Here is a 17,705-nt window from a genome sequence, read left to right as displayed (position 1 = left end):
TAGGAGAGCCCCGTAAAGGAGGTGGTTCCAATGTGGGCTCTGGATGAGCTGATTTGTATTTGAAAAGTACACTCACATTTGAGTTGTTTACTATCTCTCAGAACTGGCTAACTGTGGGAAGATAGTCCCTCCAGGGGCAGCAAAACTCCAGATGTTAAAAGATCAAAGCATCAGAATATAAAAAATAAAAGACATTGCTAATACGAGGATCAACCATAAAGTCTTTTATGCAGGACGCTAGACTCTTCGATGTGTGTGCATATGCCCATGTATGTGTGTGTTTTGGGTGTGTGTGGGCGTGGAGGGAGGATATTTTTGCTGGCAAAGTGCATTCAGGGGTATTTGGCTCTTTAGATTTTACCATTGCCTGCCTCCGCTCAAATGTCTCCACCTCATGTTTCAGGGTTTATTTTCTTTCTCATTAGTGACTCTAATTTAGCATAAAGTTCTTTCAAGATTTGATATTTACATGGTGCTGCAAATTAGCAGCTTTCAGCCTACATTTGTTGCAACTCTAGGAGATGAGAAGCTCTTCAAAACGGCCTTAAAGATTTTCTGATTTTTTTCCTCAGTTTGTTCTTAGTTGGGCATTTAAGGACTTCAGTTTGTCCTTTTCACTGTTTAAGCTTTCTAGGCTTGTGAGAAAAAGCCAACTGACTCCAGTCTTGTAATCAGGACCATTACCATAGTTACCAAGTGTGTCAGCCGCTTGACCTCCATCTGTACAACATCCTTCACCCCATCCTCCCAGTGGGGATAATTCGAGTTATCACGGTACCACCACATGCCAGAGAATTACCATGGGCCCATTACTCTCAGCAAAGAGGTTATTTCTTCTTTTCTCATATATATGAGCAGCTCAATCATGGATTCTTATTTTGATATGATTCTACAACCCTGAAAGGTAGAAAGCCCTGTCTCCTGAAGCTATTCCAAAAGCCAATTACTGTTTTAGTTAATGTCCCAGCAGGAAAAAGATGGAATGCTTGCAGTGAGTGACCAAGGAGCCTTTAATAAGTGGATGTTGTACGAAAGTGTGGGCAGCATATAAAGAAGCCATCAAGGGATGCTGTGGTACCCGGAAGCCAGCACAAGTGGGTAGCCTTTTCATACTTTGATCTCAAATGACAGGAAGGGACAGCAGCTATCTAAAGCCAGGGTGAGTAGGTGTTTTGAAAGGATTCTCTCATAAGAACAGCTCTGTTAGAAGGATGCAGGTGTCCCACAGTGACCCTGAAGGAAGGGAGTCTGTAAAATAAACAGCTAACCTCAATTTCTTCCTATTCTTTCATTTTCTGCCAGGAATTCCCATTGGCTGAACCCAGGCAGAGACCGGAAAATATGAGAACAGGGAGACACAGAGCATAAGGTCAGCTTCCCATGGCATGGGAGGAAAAATCTAGGGAGTGGACTGTCAGGGCAAACACAAAATACCCACTGCAGGTCTAGCCCAAAAGGAGAAAAATTAGAGCTACCTCTAGCATCTTGATCTTTTTCTTCTATGCCACTGATGTGTTTCTTCCTCTTTCTGTAAATGCAGTGGTATTAAACATTACTTCTTGATTCTATTCTTCTCTAAGAAAATCATGCCCAAATATTTTAGTCTTCCATATCAGAGGTTTGATATTTTATGAGATTTGTGAATGAATATCTTCCCTTTTGCTTACTTTTCCATATGGGATACTTAGAGAGCATTTCTAAAACAACACTGAGAGGCAAGAAGCATTCCTTCCTTAACATTCACTTTTGACCTAAATATATGACAAAGAAAAGCCAAAGGTATAATCAGATAGAAAGTTTACAGTACCATTTTCCATGCAAAAAAATAATTTCATATTCCTGAGATCAAATCTGGGCTTTGCCTCTTCTTAGCTTTATTGACTAGATAATTTTTTTTTTAAATTTCCCTGAGTCTCTGTTTATCCATAATTAAAATAAGGTCTATAATACCTAACTTGATTAAAAAAATGGTTATTACTAGAGATAAAGTAGATACTGCTCCTGGCATGGTTTCTGGAACATACTAGGCACCAAATAATTGAAAAGGATTATTAATAACACAGGCATAGAAGTAAAATAGAAAATATTGATTTAGGTGTCTAAAAGATGAATAAAGATCCTTGAAGAAATATAAGAAATTAATTCTTAAAACATCTTTAATAATTCTTAGAATCCTAAAAAAGAAGACAGATTTATTTGTGTACCTGAGATTGATTGGAAATGTGTAACCACCAGCCATGTATGTGAACTAAGACACTGTTCTTTTTCTTACTTTTTTTTAATTTTAAATTTAGAGTTATCACCGCATCCACACAGATTTCCTTGCCATAAAGGAATTATACTCCTATGAGCCAAAGAGTTGAGAGATGTGTGTGGTCCAATATGTTGGCTAGTTTGGGACTTAACAAAGTAAATTGAAAACATCAATGATTAATCAGAAATGAAGATGCCAGGCTGGACTGCATGTATTACAAAGCAGGGACACCATTAGATTAAAGGCATTTACATTTTGAATTTCAGCAGTCCCTGAAATCAGCTTATGTGCAAAGCTCCTTACACTAAAATGAGCTTAATTTCTGGTTGTAAACAGTTCTGCTGAACACCGTAAATTTCAGGCTTCATAAGGATCCCTTGTTCAATTCAGATTAGCTTAGGAAAATCTCTAGTTACATTAAAATCTTATATGGTGGATTTATTCCTTCAAACTTATACCAACAATTTTTTAGTGCATTTTTTTCTACTGGTGTAATTTTTCCATCATTGTTTAGAACGTCAACGTGAAGCACTACTGATAGGTAAAACCCATTCCTTCTGCTCTGGTATATATTTTTCCTATTTGAAAAGAATACATTTAAAGCATTTTTATTTCTTTCATATAGTCTCACAATACTCACTCCCTGTATCTTCTAAAAATTATAGGATATACATATTTAAATAGGATATGCATATGTATATGTCCCATGAAATATGTATAGGATATACATATTTTTTAAAAAATGAGCAACAGTCACTTATTGGTTTGGGCTGACCATCATCCTTTCTCCTTCCTTTTTGATAACACTTTCTGAATTGCTTTCCAGACATTCAGACCTTCCCCAGGCAGTCCATGTAACTTTGTGGAAGCTGACCTTATCTGCAAATCTTTCTTCCAAGGTGGTCAACACATCCCTCCAAGATGTTCATGGTGTTTTGTTCAGGAATGGACTCATGATCCCATTAAAGTCAATATAGGAGTAGAGTATATATTCTTAATACACAATTCTTAGGAACAAGCAGTCTTAATTTTCAACAAAAGTTTTCTGGATAGGATCACTTCATCACCTGGGATTGAATGAGGAAGACCATAGCTTTGGAAGTTGCTGAGAGTCATTCTGTGACTATGATGATTTCTAGCCTTAGCATGAAGTAGATACAATGAATGGCAGAGAACACAAATGGAACAAATTTGCAGTCTTTGAAGATGTTCAGGCCCGACTGAAGCCTTCTTAAGTGCTGGACATTATTCAGTTTTAGGTATATGTGCCCCAAATTGCCATCATTCTAAGGCTCCTGAATGTATACTTTTTTAATTATTTGGGCCTCTTGCTTGCAGTGGAGTAATTTCTAACTAATGTAAGCATTTATCCATTTTAATACAATTTTTACTTTGGTCTATTCAAAAACATTTCCAGCCAGCTGCAATATGGCCATTATAAAGACTCAGAGCATCCTATAGACCTTTCTGTATATACAGGGAATTCAAATAAATTTTTTTCCGTTTTCAAAGTTTTCATGGTCCTGATTTGATTAAGGTATATGAATGTATTTTAGTTACATTTATGAAATAAACTTTAACTGTGTTTATGCTACCCTCTTTACTCAGAACTGGCAGAGAGTTTAAATAAAACTGTGAGTAATACTTGATTGATATACATATGCTATATATAATTCACAAATATAAAATATATTATATATTATTATAAAAAAGTATATACATGTTCAGAAAATTATTTAATTAGTTTATACATTTCTCATTAGGTAAGATAAAAGAGGTTATTCAGATTCCTCATATTATTTAAGATTTTGATAATATTAGTTATCATTAAATAGTAAAAAGGTACTTTAAAGCAATAAAAATTTACTTGTTACTCATGTAACAATCAGGTCTATTGTATTGATTTATAAACTATTAATAAAAATCAAAATTATGTACTAAACAACATGTAACACACTGAACATGCTATTAAATGAATTTTAATACTTATTAGAAATTTATAGTTTCTTTTGTAAAAAAAAAAAGAATTCCTGCTTATCAATATTTTTTCACGTAGAAGTAAAAGTGATTTATCTGGAGTTTGGTTTTTTCCCCCATGATATCAACTTCTAGATTTGACTAATATCATCAGAGGAAAATTTATTATTTCAATCTGAAAATAGGCAGAATTAAATATGCTTAATTCAAAGGACTAAGGATTTAGAATGAAGAACTTAGATAGATGTTTGATTTAAAGTTGAATCCGTTTACTATCTGAACTGGTAAAAAAAAAAAATCTCTTTTACTTAAATACTACTTTCATGCTGAAACATGTCATCCTTTTTTTTCCCCTCAATAAATTTTGTACGTGAATAAAACAGCTAAACGGGCAAAGCGAGGTTTTTATGGAGCTACCTAATATTTATGTCTAAAAACCAAAAAGACTGCTGGATTTGGGTAAAATGAGAGATAGAGCCAGAGCAGTAACTTCACAAATAATGTGTTTACAAAACAAGCATGTTAAAGAAGAGTTGCTATCACAATGATATTAACAGAGAACCATGTGCAGTTTTATCCATTTAGTTTGCCAGTAAAATCTGTACCTTATCCAATCATGGGAACCAATGTGAGAAAGCAAGAGATATTTCTATTATAGACAACACCTTATGTGGGAAGTGCAATCTGACAAATGAATAAATGAAGAACAGAGAGATCGACTAATTTTCCTCAAGTTTCAAAGTTTGAAACTGATATTCAAAACCAGGTATTCAGACTTAAATTCCATTTTGTGCATTAATAGATTTGACTCAAAAATTATCATCACCATCATCAAAATAATAATAGTAGTTATACACACACACACACACGCACACACACATATATATATATACACACACAAACAGATAGATCTATGTCTACACTTTTTTTTTTTATATGCCCCTTAGATAACTGGCTAGCCTTCATTTACTAGAAGTCATTCATTTGATAGTAGAGGTAATGACAAATACAAAGCTCTTCAGTCTGAGCATTTTTGCTGCCATAATTACCAATATTATATAAATATTTTTTTTCTTAGCAAATCAAATATATGAATTACAAGAGATAACTCCAAATTTTTAGTTTGGTATCTGGTGTCTTGAGACTTGATCCATAAGAAGCATACTGAATAAGAGTATTCAGTATGAATACCAAGAGTTGCCTTTGCCTAAATTCTCCATGACTTTGGAAATGCTTTCTTCCCACAGCTAAGGTATAGTTGTCTCTGAAAAGTTAGAATGTGCCCAGAAATATTTATTAAAAAGCACTGTTAAATTCCCAGTTGAAACGCTTTGGCATGCAAACACCAAAACAATAATAAAACTCAAAAAGCTGCCAGGAACCTTTTGAAAGACAGTAGCTACTGATGTTTGAGGTAATTGTACTCTGAGGTAAAGGAGTTAAAGTGCAAATCAGACTACAGATTTTTTTCCCCCATTGGAATGAACTGTTTTTACTTTCTTTTCACTGAAATAAAAGTCTCTGAAAACAACCTGTCAAAATGCTAGATATATCATTACTCTCTAAATAGACAATTTCTACCCAACCACAAGTGTTTTCAAAACCATTAATGAGCAAATTGTTAACTAAACAATAAGATGGGGGTGCACAGAACTTGTTATGAAAGATTTTCCATAATTAATTAGGCTGAAAGGACAGAGTTCTGATTGTCCCTTCCGCTTCTCTTCTCTTAGTGGATACACATATACACTGCCAGAATGTAATTTTAATCTTTGATAATTAGAACAATTGTCAAATATGGATGATAGTTGGATTAATGACGATTTTGTTATTATTTCACAGATTGGACTAATGACTATTTTGCTATTATTTCATAGAAACACAGTCACCATCTGAGGCAGATAAATTGTGTATCGTAAATTCCTCTACTTCCTCAGGAAAAGACAGTCAAAATCTACATATGGTCTATGTAAATAACCTTCTTTTCCAGAAGTTATAGCTCACAAACACATTTCTCTCTGAAAAGTTATTCAAAATCTGAAATGAAATATTTTTTGACTTACCCTTTCTTCAACTTCAATTTTTCTCTCATCTTTGTTACTGTTGCATATACAAAAGCAGATTTAAGAGCTAATCTAAATACAGTCAACTAAATAAAAATGAAAATTTTCTTGACTCACTGTTTTGACTGGATCGAGTAGTTTGAGACCAATGTCGTAAGTTAAAGATGACAAAAATTCTTTGCTAGCTCAGTCGGTAGAGCATGAATGAGACTCTTAAGATGACAAAGTGCTTGACCTTGACCTTGTATCCTGTAGACAAAGAATGTTCTTCAGTTTTACAGTTAAGGTTTGGTATCTACTTGAACATTCACATTCTCCTCATGGACGATGACATTGCTACCATTTCTGTAAGTGACTCTGTGGACAGTGCACTTGAGATCCAGACTAGTCAATAGGGTCAAGGGTCAATGCTAGATGATGACTGTAGTCAAGAAACAGTTTTGGGAATATATACGTTGTAACTGCCTGGGTGTCCCCAAATTGATTTCAGAACCCTTCAGAGGAAGAATAAGGTTAGGCATTGACTTTAGTTAACCACAAGACAGTTTAACAACACTGTCATTTATATCACCATGAATAATTGTCAAACTTTTGCAAAGTGGGTTACATATCTGTAATGGTTAATGTTATCTGTAAACTTAATTAGGCTATGGAGACCGTTTTTTGGTCAAATACTAGTCTAGGTGTTACTGTGAAGGTATTTTATACATGATTAACACCTACAATCGGTTGGTTGTAGGGAAAGGAGAGCACCTTCAAATAATAAGGTTGGGTCCCATCTGATCAGTTGAAGTCTTTAAGAATAAAAATAGATTACCTGGCAAGGAAGCAATTCTGCCTCAAAACTCCAAGAAAGCCTGCTTGAGTTTCCAGCCTGCTGGCCTGCCTTACAGATTTCAGATTCAAGATGGCAACATCAACTCTTGCCTGAATTTTGTCTTCCTCTTCTATCCTATTGATGTTGGATTTGCCAATCTCCACAATCACTTGAGCCAATTTCTTAAATCTCTTTACTTTTGTTAAAGTATATGAAATATTTATTATTATATGAAGTTATATATATGGATATACATAATAGATTGGTTCCTTCAGTCTCAGAAGAAGAATTTGTCCAAATTATCAAATCATCTGCCGAAAATATTTGCTTATCATTTGGAGGGGTGATTATAAGTGTTAAGACTTTTTCTTGTGAAGTTGATTCAAAACTGGGATAAATGTCTACTCATTACATGTACTAAAAAACCTCAGGAACAATTCTACGTTGCCATCAGTTAACTAGTTTAATATTGCTTTTGCCAAAATTATTTTGTTGTATTATTTTAAAAGGATAGGCCCACCATAGATGAAAAAACTGATTTAATAAAATTCAGACTTATTAAAACATACCATATTATAGCCAGTATAAAAGGCTATGACTTGAGGATCGCTGCCATGAGGCAGACCGCTGTCACACATGAGGCTCTTGTTTCTTTCCAGGAGAGAATTTGAAGGACTATGGAGAAAAGGAAATAAAACAAATAAACATCAGAAACTCCTGGATCTGAGAAAATGAAGTCATTTATTTTTCTTCAATTTGAAGGTAATTTAATCTGTAATCATTTCTGTTATAGTCTCAGTTTAACAAACTGTGTTCTTTATGCCAAAATACAGAATTACTTAACAACACCCTTAAACAGGTATAAAATTTCTAGACTTATTTCCAGAGATGGAGAAGACCTTACTGTACAAGACCTTACTGAAATTTATATGGCATGAGTCAGTTTGAGTCTTCAGCAGAGGAGTTGTTTATATAAAAATAACACTGTGAGTCAAATTGGGAGTAACACTAGCTTAAACATCCATAAACTAAGCAGTTTTGATGTGCATGTCAGAGGTTGGGTGAGGTCTTAGGATATCAGTAGAGACAGCAAGTATTAGAATAAATAAGATGTAATAAATTTTATATATTAAGTAAATTAGAATAAGAGTAATATAAATAAATCATGAATTCTGGCCTAAAAAAAAACATGCAACTATTTCTCTCTATAAGAATTTAATTTTGTGTCCTAGTCATTTAAACAGAGAAAGCTTCCAGGACATGACCTTGAAAGTATAACCATCAAAGGTAAAAAGTTGAGAAATACTTGTGGGTTCTGCCATTTAACACATGGACAGAACCTGCATTTTCTTTCTTTTCTTTTCCTTTCCTTTCTGTCTTTTCTCTTTTTCTGGCTATTGAGGTATAACTGACAACTAAAATTATGTATATTCAAGGTATACCACATGACATTTTGATTTCTGTGTACATTGTGAAATAAGTACCATAATCAAGCTGACTAATAAATCCATCATCTCCCATAATTACCACTGTGTGTGTATGTGCATGCATACGTGTGTGTGTGATAAGACCACTTTAGATCTACTCCTTAAGCAAAATTCAATTATATAATACAGTATTATCAACTATAGTTACTATGCTGAATATTAGATCTCCAGAGCTTATTCATCCTGCAACGTAAACCTTTGCACGCTTTGGCCAACATCTCTTCACTTTCTCCACCACCCGGCCCTTGGCAACCACCATTGCACTCTCTGCTTCTCTGCATTTGACTTTCAGATTCTACAAATAAACAAGACCTTCCTCTGTCTGCCTTGTTTCATGTAGCATAATGTACTCAGGCTCACCCATTTGTCATAAATGGTGGGATCTCCTTTTTAAAGGCTGAATAACATTCAAATATATAATATACTATATTTAACAGATATCTCATTTTACTTATCCATTAATCTCTCAGTGGACACTGGGTTGCTTTCATATCTTGGCTATTATGAATAATGCTTCAATGAACATGAGAATGGAGGTATGTCTTTGAAATTTAGATTTCATTTATTTTCGGTATATACCCATATGTGAAATTAGGTGGATGGTAAGGTCGTCCTATTTTTAATTTTTTGAGAAATCTCTACTGTTTTCCACAGTGGCTGCATAATTTTATATTCTCATCAACAGTACACAAGTGTTCCTGTTTCTCCACATTTTTTACAACATTCTTATCTTTTTCATTTTGTTTCCTTATGCTTGGATAAAAGCCAACCCAACAGATGCAAGGTGGTATCTCGTGGTTTTGATTTGCATTTTGCTGATGATCAGTGAAACAGTATTTTCATATACTCAGTAACTTACATGTGTTCTTTGGAAAATTTTCTATTAGATTCCTTTGCTTGATTTTTAATCAGGTTATAAACTTTGTGCTGGTGGGATGTAGGAATTCCTTATATATGCTAATGCCCAGAAGTTTTCCCCTTCTTTCTTCTAGTTATACAGTTTCAGGTCTTACATTTCAGTCTTCATTTTGAGTTGATTTCTGTGTATGGTGTAAAATAAGGGTCCAACTTAAGTCTTTTGCATGTGGATATCCACTTTTCCTAAAACCATTTCTTATTCTTGCCAGCCTTGTTGAAGATCAGTTGACCATATATGCATGGGCTCACTTCCATTGGTCTATACCATACTGATTTGATTACCATAGCTTTGTAATATATTTTGAAATCAGGAGGTAGGGTACCTCCACCTTTACTCTTCTTGCTCAGAATTTCTTTGGCTATTCTCATTCCTTTATGATTTTATATGAATTTTGCCATTTTTCCCTGTTTTTATAAAAACACCACTAGGATTTGTAAAGAGATTGCATTTAACCTGTAGATTTCTCTGAGTGGTTGGACATTTTAACAACATTACTTCCTCCAATCAATGAACACAGGATGTCTTTTTACATCCCATGAATTTTTTTTTTTCATTTTCACTCAAGCACTGTGCTAATTTTGGATACTATATAGTCTTAATCTTATGAACAGATATAACTATAGCTATTTTACTAATAAGGCATTGAAGGGACCTCTAAATTACTTGGAGAACATCTCTACATTCTTCTACCTCATCTACCATTGTACCTATGTACTTGGGACATATTATAATAGTCACATAATAGCGCTTTCTGGTTTTGTTCCTCACCTTTTAGAGCCACCTGTTTCTAAACAGCAACAATTTTAAGAATAATTGCACTGGAATCACACAATTGGAAAATATATTTATGATTAGAAAACCTTAATTATTGACTAGAAATACATTTATCTATTTATTATATTATCTGTAGACTCACTGACTACCACTTTTAAATAAACCAATATTATAGGTTACTATATTTACTAAAATCATGATAAACCATTTATATATTAGAATATTTGTTAAGAAAATGATATTGAGGGGCACCTGGGTGGCTCAGTGGGTTAAAGACTCTGCCTTCAGCTCAGGTCATGATCCCAGGGTCCTGGGATCAAGCCCCGCATTGGGCTCTTTGCTCGGCGGGGAGCCTGCTTCCTCCTCTCTCTCTGCCTGTCTCTCTGCCTACTTGTGATCTCTCTCTGTTAAATAAATAAAATCTTTAAAAAAAAAAAGAAAATGATATTGAAATAGAATTGTCTAATATTTAATTTTGTTATGAAAGCAAGATGATACAATGTATAAAAATTTCAATAATCCTTTTTTGTTTTGTTATGTACAGCCCCTTTAAGTAAGCAATGTAATTTGTGCAGTGTGTTGTATAAATTGACATATATTAGGGTTATGCTATATAGAATTTAAATTCCCTAAGACTAATTTTTAAACGAGCCTAAGTTACTTTTTCTATAGAGTAATAAATCTTTTGGTTATATCTATAGTCATTCTTTAAAAATGTTTGCTTTTACTGTATTCTACCATGTTAAAGAAATTTTCCAGAAAGTTTAACACAACCTTACTATTCAAATAAACTGCTGAACATGTCTAAGTTTACTTGTCCTTTTAACCCAGCCACATAGTATATTTAAGTATTATATCTATATTTACAAAGAAATTCTCTGTCTACATTTTAAAGTTATAAGCAAATTTCTAGTTAAAAAATATCTTCCAAATTACTCAGACTCCTGCTAAGGAAGGATATGCACAGTTGCAATTAGGACAGTTAATCAGTCGGATTTGTCATCTAAAGGGGAAAAATCATTAGCAAGACACTGGGTGGCCAGTGACAGCTTAAATACTTATAAATCACAAAATTGTCAGCTCCTTCATGTAAAAAGGATAGGTTGAGTCTTTCTCCATTTAAATTGTTAATGTCACTATGCCAAAGACCTTAAACTTGGAATCTTGTCATGGAAAAAAACTTGAGAACTTTGGTAAAATTTAACAAGCAAATTGTCCTAGAAAAAGTCACAAAACTCTTGTCTATACATTATATCAGATCCTCATCCGGTCTTAGTACTCATTATGTGGATTCCCATACACTAGAGGGCAGACATTAAACATTTGCTGTGCATTTATAATTGACAAGGTCTACATAACAGAATTGAATGAGAAATAGCTTGTCATCAAGGGGCTCACGTACAAGAGTCCAAAAATGTCCTTTTGAAACACAACAGTAAAATGTTCAAAATGCCACAAAATTAATAGATCTTTTATCTCAAATGGTCAAATGGACAAAACCATGGTTTTGTTAAAATAAATAACCAATTACATCTGTAGTTTGAGAATCAACACTAGTCTCAAGTGACACATTATCAAAACCACCTTTAAACTGACCTTAACTAGAGAAATATCTGGAAGATCTCTAGTAAAAATATTATATATACTCTTTTTAACATCAATTTTATATCCTTTAGAATCCCGGGCTCATCAATATCTGTCTTTGAAAAAAGAAATTTTTTTTTCATTCAATTTTCAAAGTTCTCTTCTGCATGCTTATCAGGTTAATCAAGTAGTTGAGCCAATTCGGGACATTCTAATGTGTGCTAAGATTTCCTAAACTTTCTAAGGTAGATGTGAACTCCATGTTCAAAACATGTTCTTTTCTTCACAATTTTCTTTATAATAAAACAGAATCAAAAGTCACTAGGGCCCATAACATACAAATTAGCATGTAGATTTACTTCTAATAATCACATGGCCTTGTCATCATTGAATTAACTATGATTAATTCCTGAATTCCTGAACTGTGTTAATACACACATAGGACCAATTTGATTTGCACAATTTACTTAAATGGTACTTAAAAATAAATAGTCAGCAATGAGTATAAAATTGCCACCATTGCAACTCTTTAAAGAATCCTTTAAAATTAATTACTCAAGTGACATCACTTGAGTAATTATTTATCAAATACTTGCAAGGAGCTTACTATGCTTTTGACAAAAGAGCTAAGAGTCAGCAAAGCCTTGATCAAATAAGTAATACTTAGTTAACAAACTCTTAAATATATTAATGGTACTTCATAGACTTATAGAATTGGGATAGAGCTAAGGTAGTCATTAAATTCACCCAAGTCACATGTGTGGAAGGAGTAGAAGTTCTTATTTGAGAATATAGTATTTACCTTAGTATTTGGATGAGTATGGAAATCAAACAGATAAAATAACAAGAGTTCTGAGAAAGATTTCAGAGAGAAAGTAGAGAGAATGTCAAGATATATATATATATATGATCCAAGAAATCTGGACCAGGAGCATGAAGAAAAAAGAATTGAGTTGTGTGTATGTTTTAGCCAAGATTTTATGTTAGAATTTTAGAGACAGGTGGAAGTTAAAAGGTCCAAGTAAAAACATTTTTTTTTCCTCTAAAATCTTTGTAACACACTAAAAGTCCTATATTGAAAGTACAAGTCTCCTTCCTCTTATTGCCTTCGTAACATGCTGTAAACTGAAGGTGATCGGTTACTTAGCATATTGTTGGGTAACATAAAGAGAAAATGCACATGGCAATAAGACCATTCTACATTTGAAATGTAGAAAAATCAGCAAGCCTAGAAACAAAGGAAAAGGCAGTGGGAACACATAGAGTACATAGATCTTAAGTGCGCAATTCGAGGATTTTTCATAAACTGAACACACTTGTGGAAACCATCACCCAGATTAAGAAAGAGTAATCCTTATTCTCCTTCCTGACACAAGTCTCTACCAGCCAAAGATAGCCAATGACCCAGCTTCTAAAAACCTAGATTGATTTTGTGTATTTTTGTCCTCTATATAAATGCTAATATATAAGATGCAATCTCACAATACATGCTTGGTTTTGTCTGTATGGGCTGCTAGAAACAGGGTGGTTTATAGAAACGTTTATTTCTCACACTTCCGCAGGCTGGAAAGTCCGAGACTGTGGTATTGCAAGATTCGAGTCTGGTGAGGAAGGCTTATTTGCTAACCTGCTATCTTTTCTCTGTGACCTCAACATGATGAAAGGGGCAAGGGACCCTTTATAAGGGCACTAATTCCTTTCATGGGTGCTCTCAAGACCTAATCATCTCCCAAAGGCTCCACCTGCTAATATTATCACACTGGGCACTAGGTTTTCAACATATGAATTTTGTTGAAATTAAACATTCAATCTATAGTAACTCATGTGTGTAGTTCCTTTTACCTCTTTGGCACTTGTGACATTTTTCCATCTGAGGCGTCTAAGCTTAGTTTATTCTCACTGCTTTATGCATAATAGAATTTTTAGTAGAAAATGAATTAAAAAATAATAGGCATTTGGTTTCACTTTTATTTGTTAGGAAAAATACAGTTAGTGAACAAAATCATACTCAAGGACATGACTGCTCAGGATAAGGCTGAAACAAGTGTATCTGTAAAAAGTAAGGGTAAATTAAAAGAAAAACATTTATTATATATTAGTGCAGGTTGTACACAAGTAGGACAAAAATTGTCATTATGCTCGATTGATGACATAATGTTAAACAACGATTAGGGCGTGAGTCTATGTCATATGATCCAGAAAACAGAAAGAATTGAGTGTTTTAGTCAATTGGGTCAGTGGAGGATATCCCCTCAGAGGAAAACAGGTAAGTGGTTAGTCATCTGCTACATTATTTCGTTGTCAATTTCTCTGCTGAGTCTCTTGAGGTCACATGAATCAATGTGATCATTACAAGGAATCCTGTAGTTTTACCAGTTATTGTGGTTTTGTTTTTACCTGTTCTTTTTTTTTTTTTTTATTACTCTCCATGGATCAGAAAAATAATTGCAAAGCCCCTTCTTATTTAAAAAAAAAAAAAAGAAGTACACAGCTAATGAGTTTGAAAAATCATGCCAAAATTGATCACCAAGTGGTTAACAAACAAACAAACAAACAAACAAACATGTTGAATGGATTCTAAAGGTTTTAGACTAAAGAACTAATGTTAAGGACTGGTCTGGCTGATTTTATCACTTTGGATGCACTTAATCAGAAATTTTTGTCCTTGGAGCAATATTAATATTCTGAAAGGTTGATTGATTGAAGACCAGACTCATAGTCCTTCTTCACTCAGTAAGGTTGAAATGTGGGACTTCCATGGCATATCACAGAAGAAGGAGTACAAAGTCTCTGAAATACGAGAATGTTCAAGTTCATCTACTACGTAAACACTGTTAGCCATATGCTAATCATTCAAGGGGGGTATTCTTTAAGGGCACTTTTTTAACCAAGCAATAAAGACACACGTTGGTGAAAGGAGTACTGACACTCTAGAAAAGCTCTAGGAGATGCTACCATGGAATTAAACTAATGATTTCAATAGAATTAGATCCTGGAATAGTGGTGTTTAATCTTCAGAGATAGAGTGGATGCAATTATCATAATAAGCGTGAGGTGGAATAGTATGAAACAATATGTTTTGACCTGTAGGGATTTATTGTCACAGTTGGCTGATTAATAAGCTGCTATCCATAATGAATAGATAGGCTATAGAATAATTACTTCATCTATATAATTAGGGAACTTTTCCCCCAAAGGTTAGAAAACTGATTCTGGACAACATATTAGTTATTTGTGACTATTTACCTAGTTCTCAGTTTAGTCCATTCACAGACCTATCAACCTTTTATTGAGGAAGAATCATCAATTGACCTCCTCCTATACTACATATTTTCCTTTAAACTTTTCCCCAGAAACTGGCTTTCATATAATAGGTTGGGTGTATCCTGAAAAAAATAAGAATATTTAGGCATTCCAGGGGTTACAAGATACTGTCTGAAATTTGGCACTAAATCCTAGAAGCCCACAGTTCCACTACTGTCCTGAAGTTGGATTTGGAGAGATGGAGGCAATGGAAATCTGGTGATGAGTGGAGATATGGCTTAGTCTATTTCACAGTTTGAATGAAAAATTGTGGTTATTCCCCAGTTCCTGAAGGTATACTCGGAATAAATGTGCTTAGTAACTGGTGGAATCCACAGAGTGGTTTCCTGACACATTGGTAAGAAGAGCCAAGTGGGAGTCTGTCATCCTCAGACAAGTAACCAAGAGCAGAATTTAATCTCATACCAAAATTAGAGCCATCGCCAGAGACTTGAGAGATACTGATGAATGGTTTGTATCATATTCCTGAAAAACCCACATATTTGGCTGGTGCAGAAATCAGATGTTTCATTGAAATTATTGTGTATTATGATACATTTTAACTGGTACTAATGACTATGTGGTATCTTTACTGGAGAAAATATGTCACATTCTCTGTACCAAATACACAGGAAATCAATGTAGTGTGTATGTATTCATATATTCTGAATGTTTATGTTCAGAAGTGGTTCACCTTCATACGGCAGAGTAGATACTCAGTATCTTATTTTATGGCTATAACCTCCTCTCCTACATTGTAATGCTGAGGGTCCTTAAACATCCTGTGCCCAACAGAACATCACACAGGTCTATTGCATTAATGATATTTTGTTTATTGGATATGATGACAGAAGGGAATGAGTACCTCAACTGATTCAGTATAACAGAGGTGTGTTAGAGGGTGGAAGAAAAACCCTACAAAATGGAAAGCTGTTCTATAAGGAAGTTTATAATCACTCAGTGGTCTGTTATATGTGGGTATATATCCTCTAAAGTTAGAAACATTAGCTGTACTTTTCACCAACTACCATGGAAAGGCAATAAGTTTTGTGCACCTATTTGGATTTTGAGGACAACATACACCAACTTTGAGTGTGCTTCTCTTACTCATTTACTGGATAACTTTGCAGGCCACCAGTTTTGTGTGGGATCCAGGAGAAGAGAAGATATCACATAAGGTCCATGTGTGGCATAAGGTGCCTTAAAATACGGGTGTTATGGTTGAGCATCTAGTGATATTTGAAGTGTCTGTGGCAGATGGGGAGCAGTATGGAACCTCTAGAGGGAAATTGCAACATAGACCCCTGAGAGTTTGAAGCAAGCTCTGAGAATCTCTTCTGCCTACAGCTATTCTCTAATCAAAGAAAAGCTCCTGGCTTGCTACTGGGCCTTTGACGATGATATACCAAGTTACGTGACAACCACAGCTTGCCACTTAATCCAGTAATTTTTCAATCCATTCAAATCATAAAGCTATCGGTGTGCCGCAGCATTCCATTACTAGTGGGAATGCTATGCATAACATTGGGCCTGAGCAGGTTTGGAGGACACAAGTAAATTTCATAGCACATGGCTCATTTGCTGTATTTCCTTCTTCTGCTTTACTATCACTTCTCAAAACCCCTACCTATGGAATCATGATCAGTTTTCAAATACAAAAGAGAACACAATTAACCAATTAACCGATAAAAGATTTCAGGGAGGACTGGTTTGCCAGTGGGGTCTGCATGGTGTGCAGCAATCACCAGCTGGAAATAGCTACATTTTAGCTCCACACAGGGATGGTCCTGTCAGATAGAAGGGATATCTTTCCAGCTGACAGTGACTTGAGCTGTAAATTTAACTGTTGACTTTTTGGAAACTTCGATTCTACACTAATTTCTGAGCAATGCCTAATAGATTGGCTTGGTGGTCAAGAACTTAGAAAAGACAAGATTGGTAGTTCCTGGAAAGGCAGTTGAGGGTGAGGGAATTATGTGAACTGACTTATCAAAATAGGATCAAAGTGCAGATAGTTCTGTCATATATAAATTTCCTAAGGAGCATCCATTACAGGGGAGAATCTCAATAATCATATAGACAAGAAGACCCATTAATGGTCTTATTCTTTGTTTACTTGGGAAAACAAGTTTTCAAATTCCTGCTTCTTGCTCAGTGAACCCATGTATCAAGTGATTACATTGTTTAGGATGGGCACTATCCATGAGCTGAATAACATGGACTTTTTTCCCCGTCAAAGCTAATGTATTTTGTGCCCATATGACCAATAAAGGATAATGCTGAGCCAATTTGGCACCATTTTCCTATGGACTAACCAGTCACTCAAGTGAAGGTTATTTATAAAATCTTCCATGAAAGGAGCAGCACGTTCTCACGTAAAAAGAATTACTCTGGACACAGACTGACTATTCTTTCCTACAATTCTGCTAGTGCCATCATTTGTGTACTATAAAATGCTTATTCCTTGCCACTTAGTCAATTTCTAATTAAGAAATTAATTTTATCACTTAAAAGTGTGCCAAAGATC

Source organism: Mustela erminea, chromosome 21 (genome assembly GCF_009829155.1).
Source record: "Mustela erminea isolate mMusErm1 chromosome 21, mMusErm1.Pri, whole genome shotgun sequence".
NCBI classification, from domain to species: domain Eukaryota; kingdom Metazoa; phylum Chordata; class Mammalia; order Carnivora; family Mustelidae; genus Mustela; species Mustela erminea.
The sequence above is the reverse complement of the archived record's forward strand: the minus strand, read 5'-3'. Positions refer to the sequence as shown.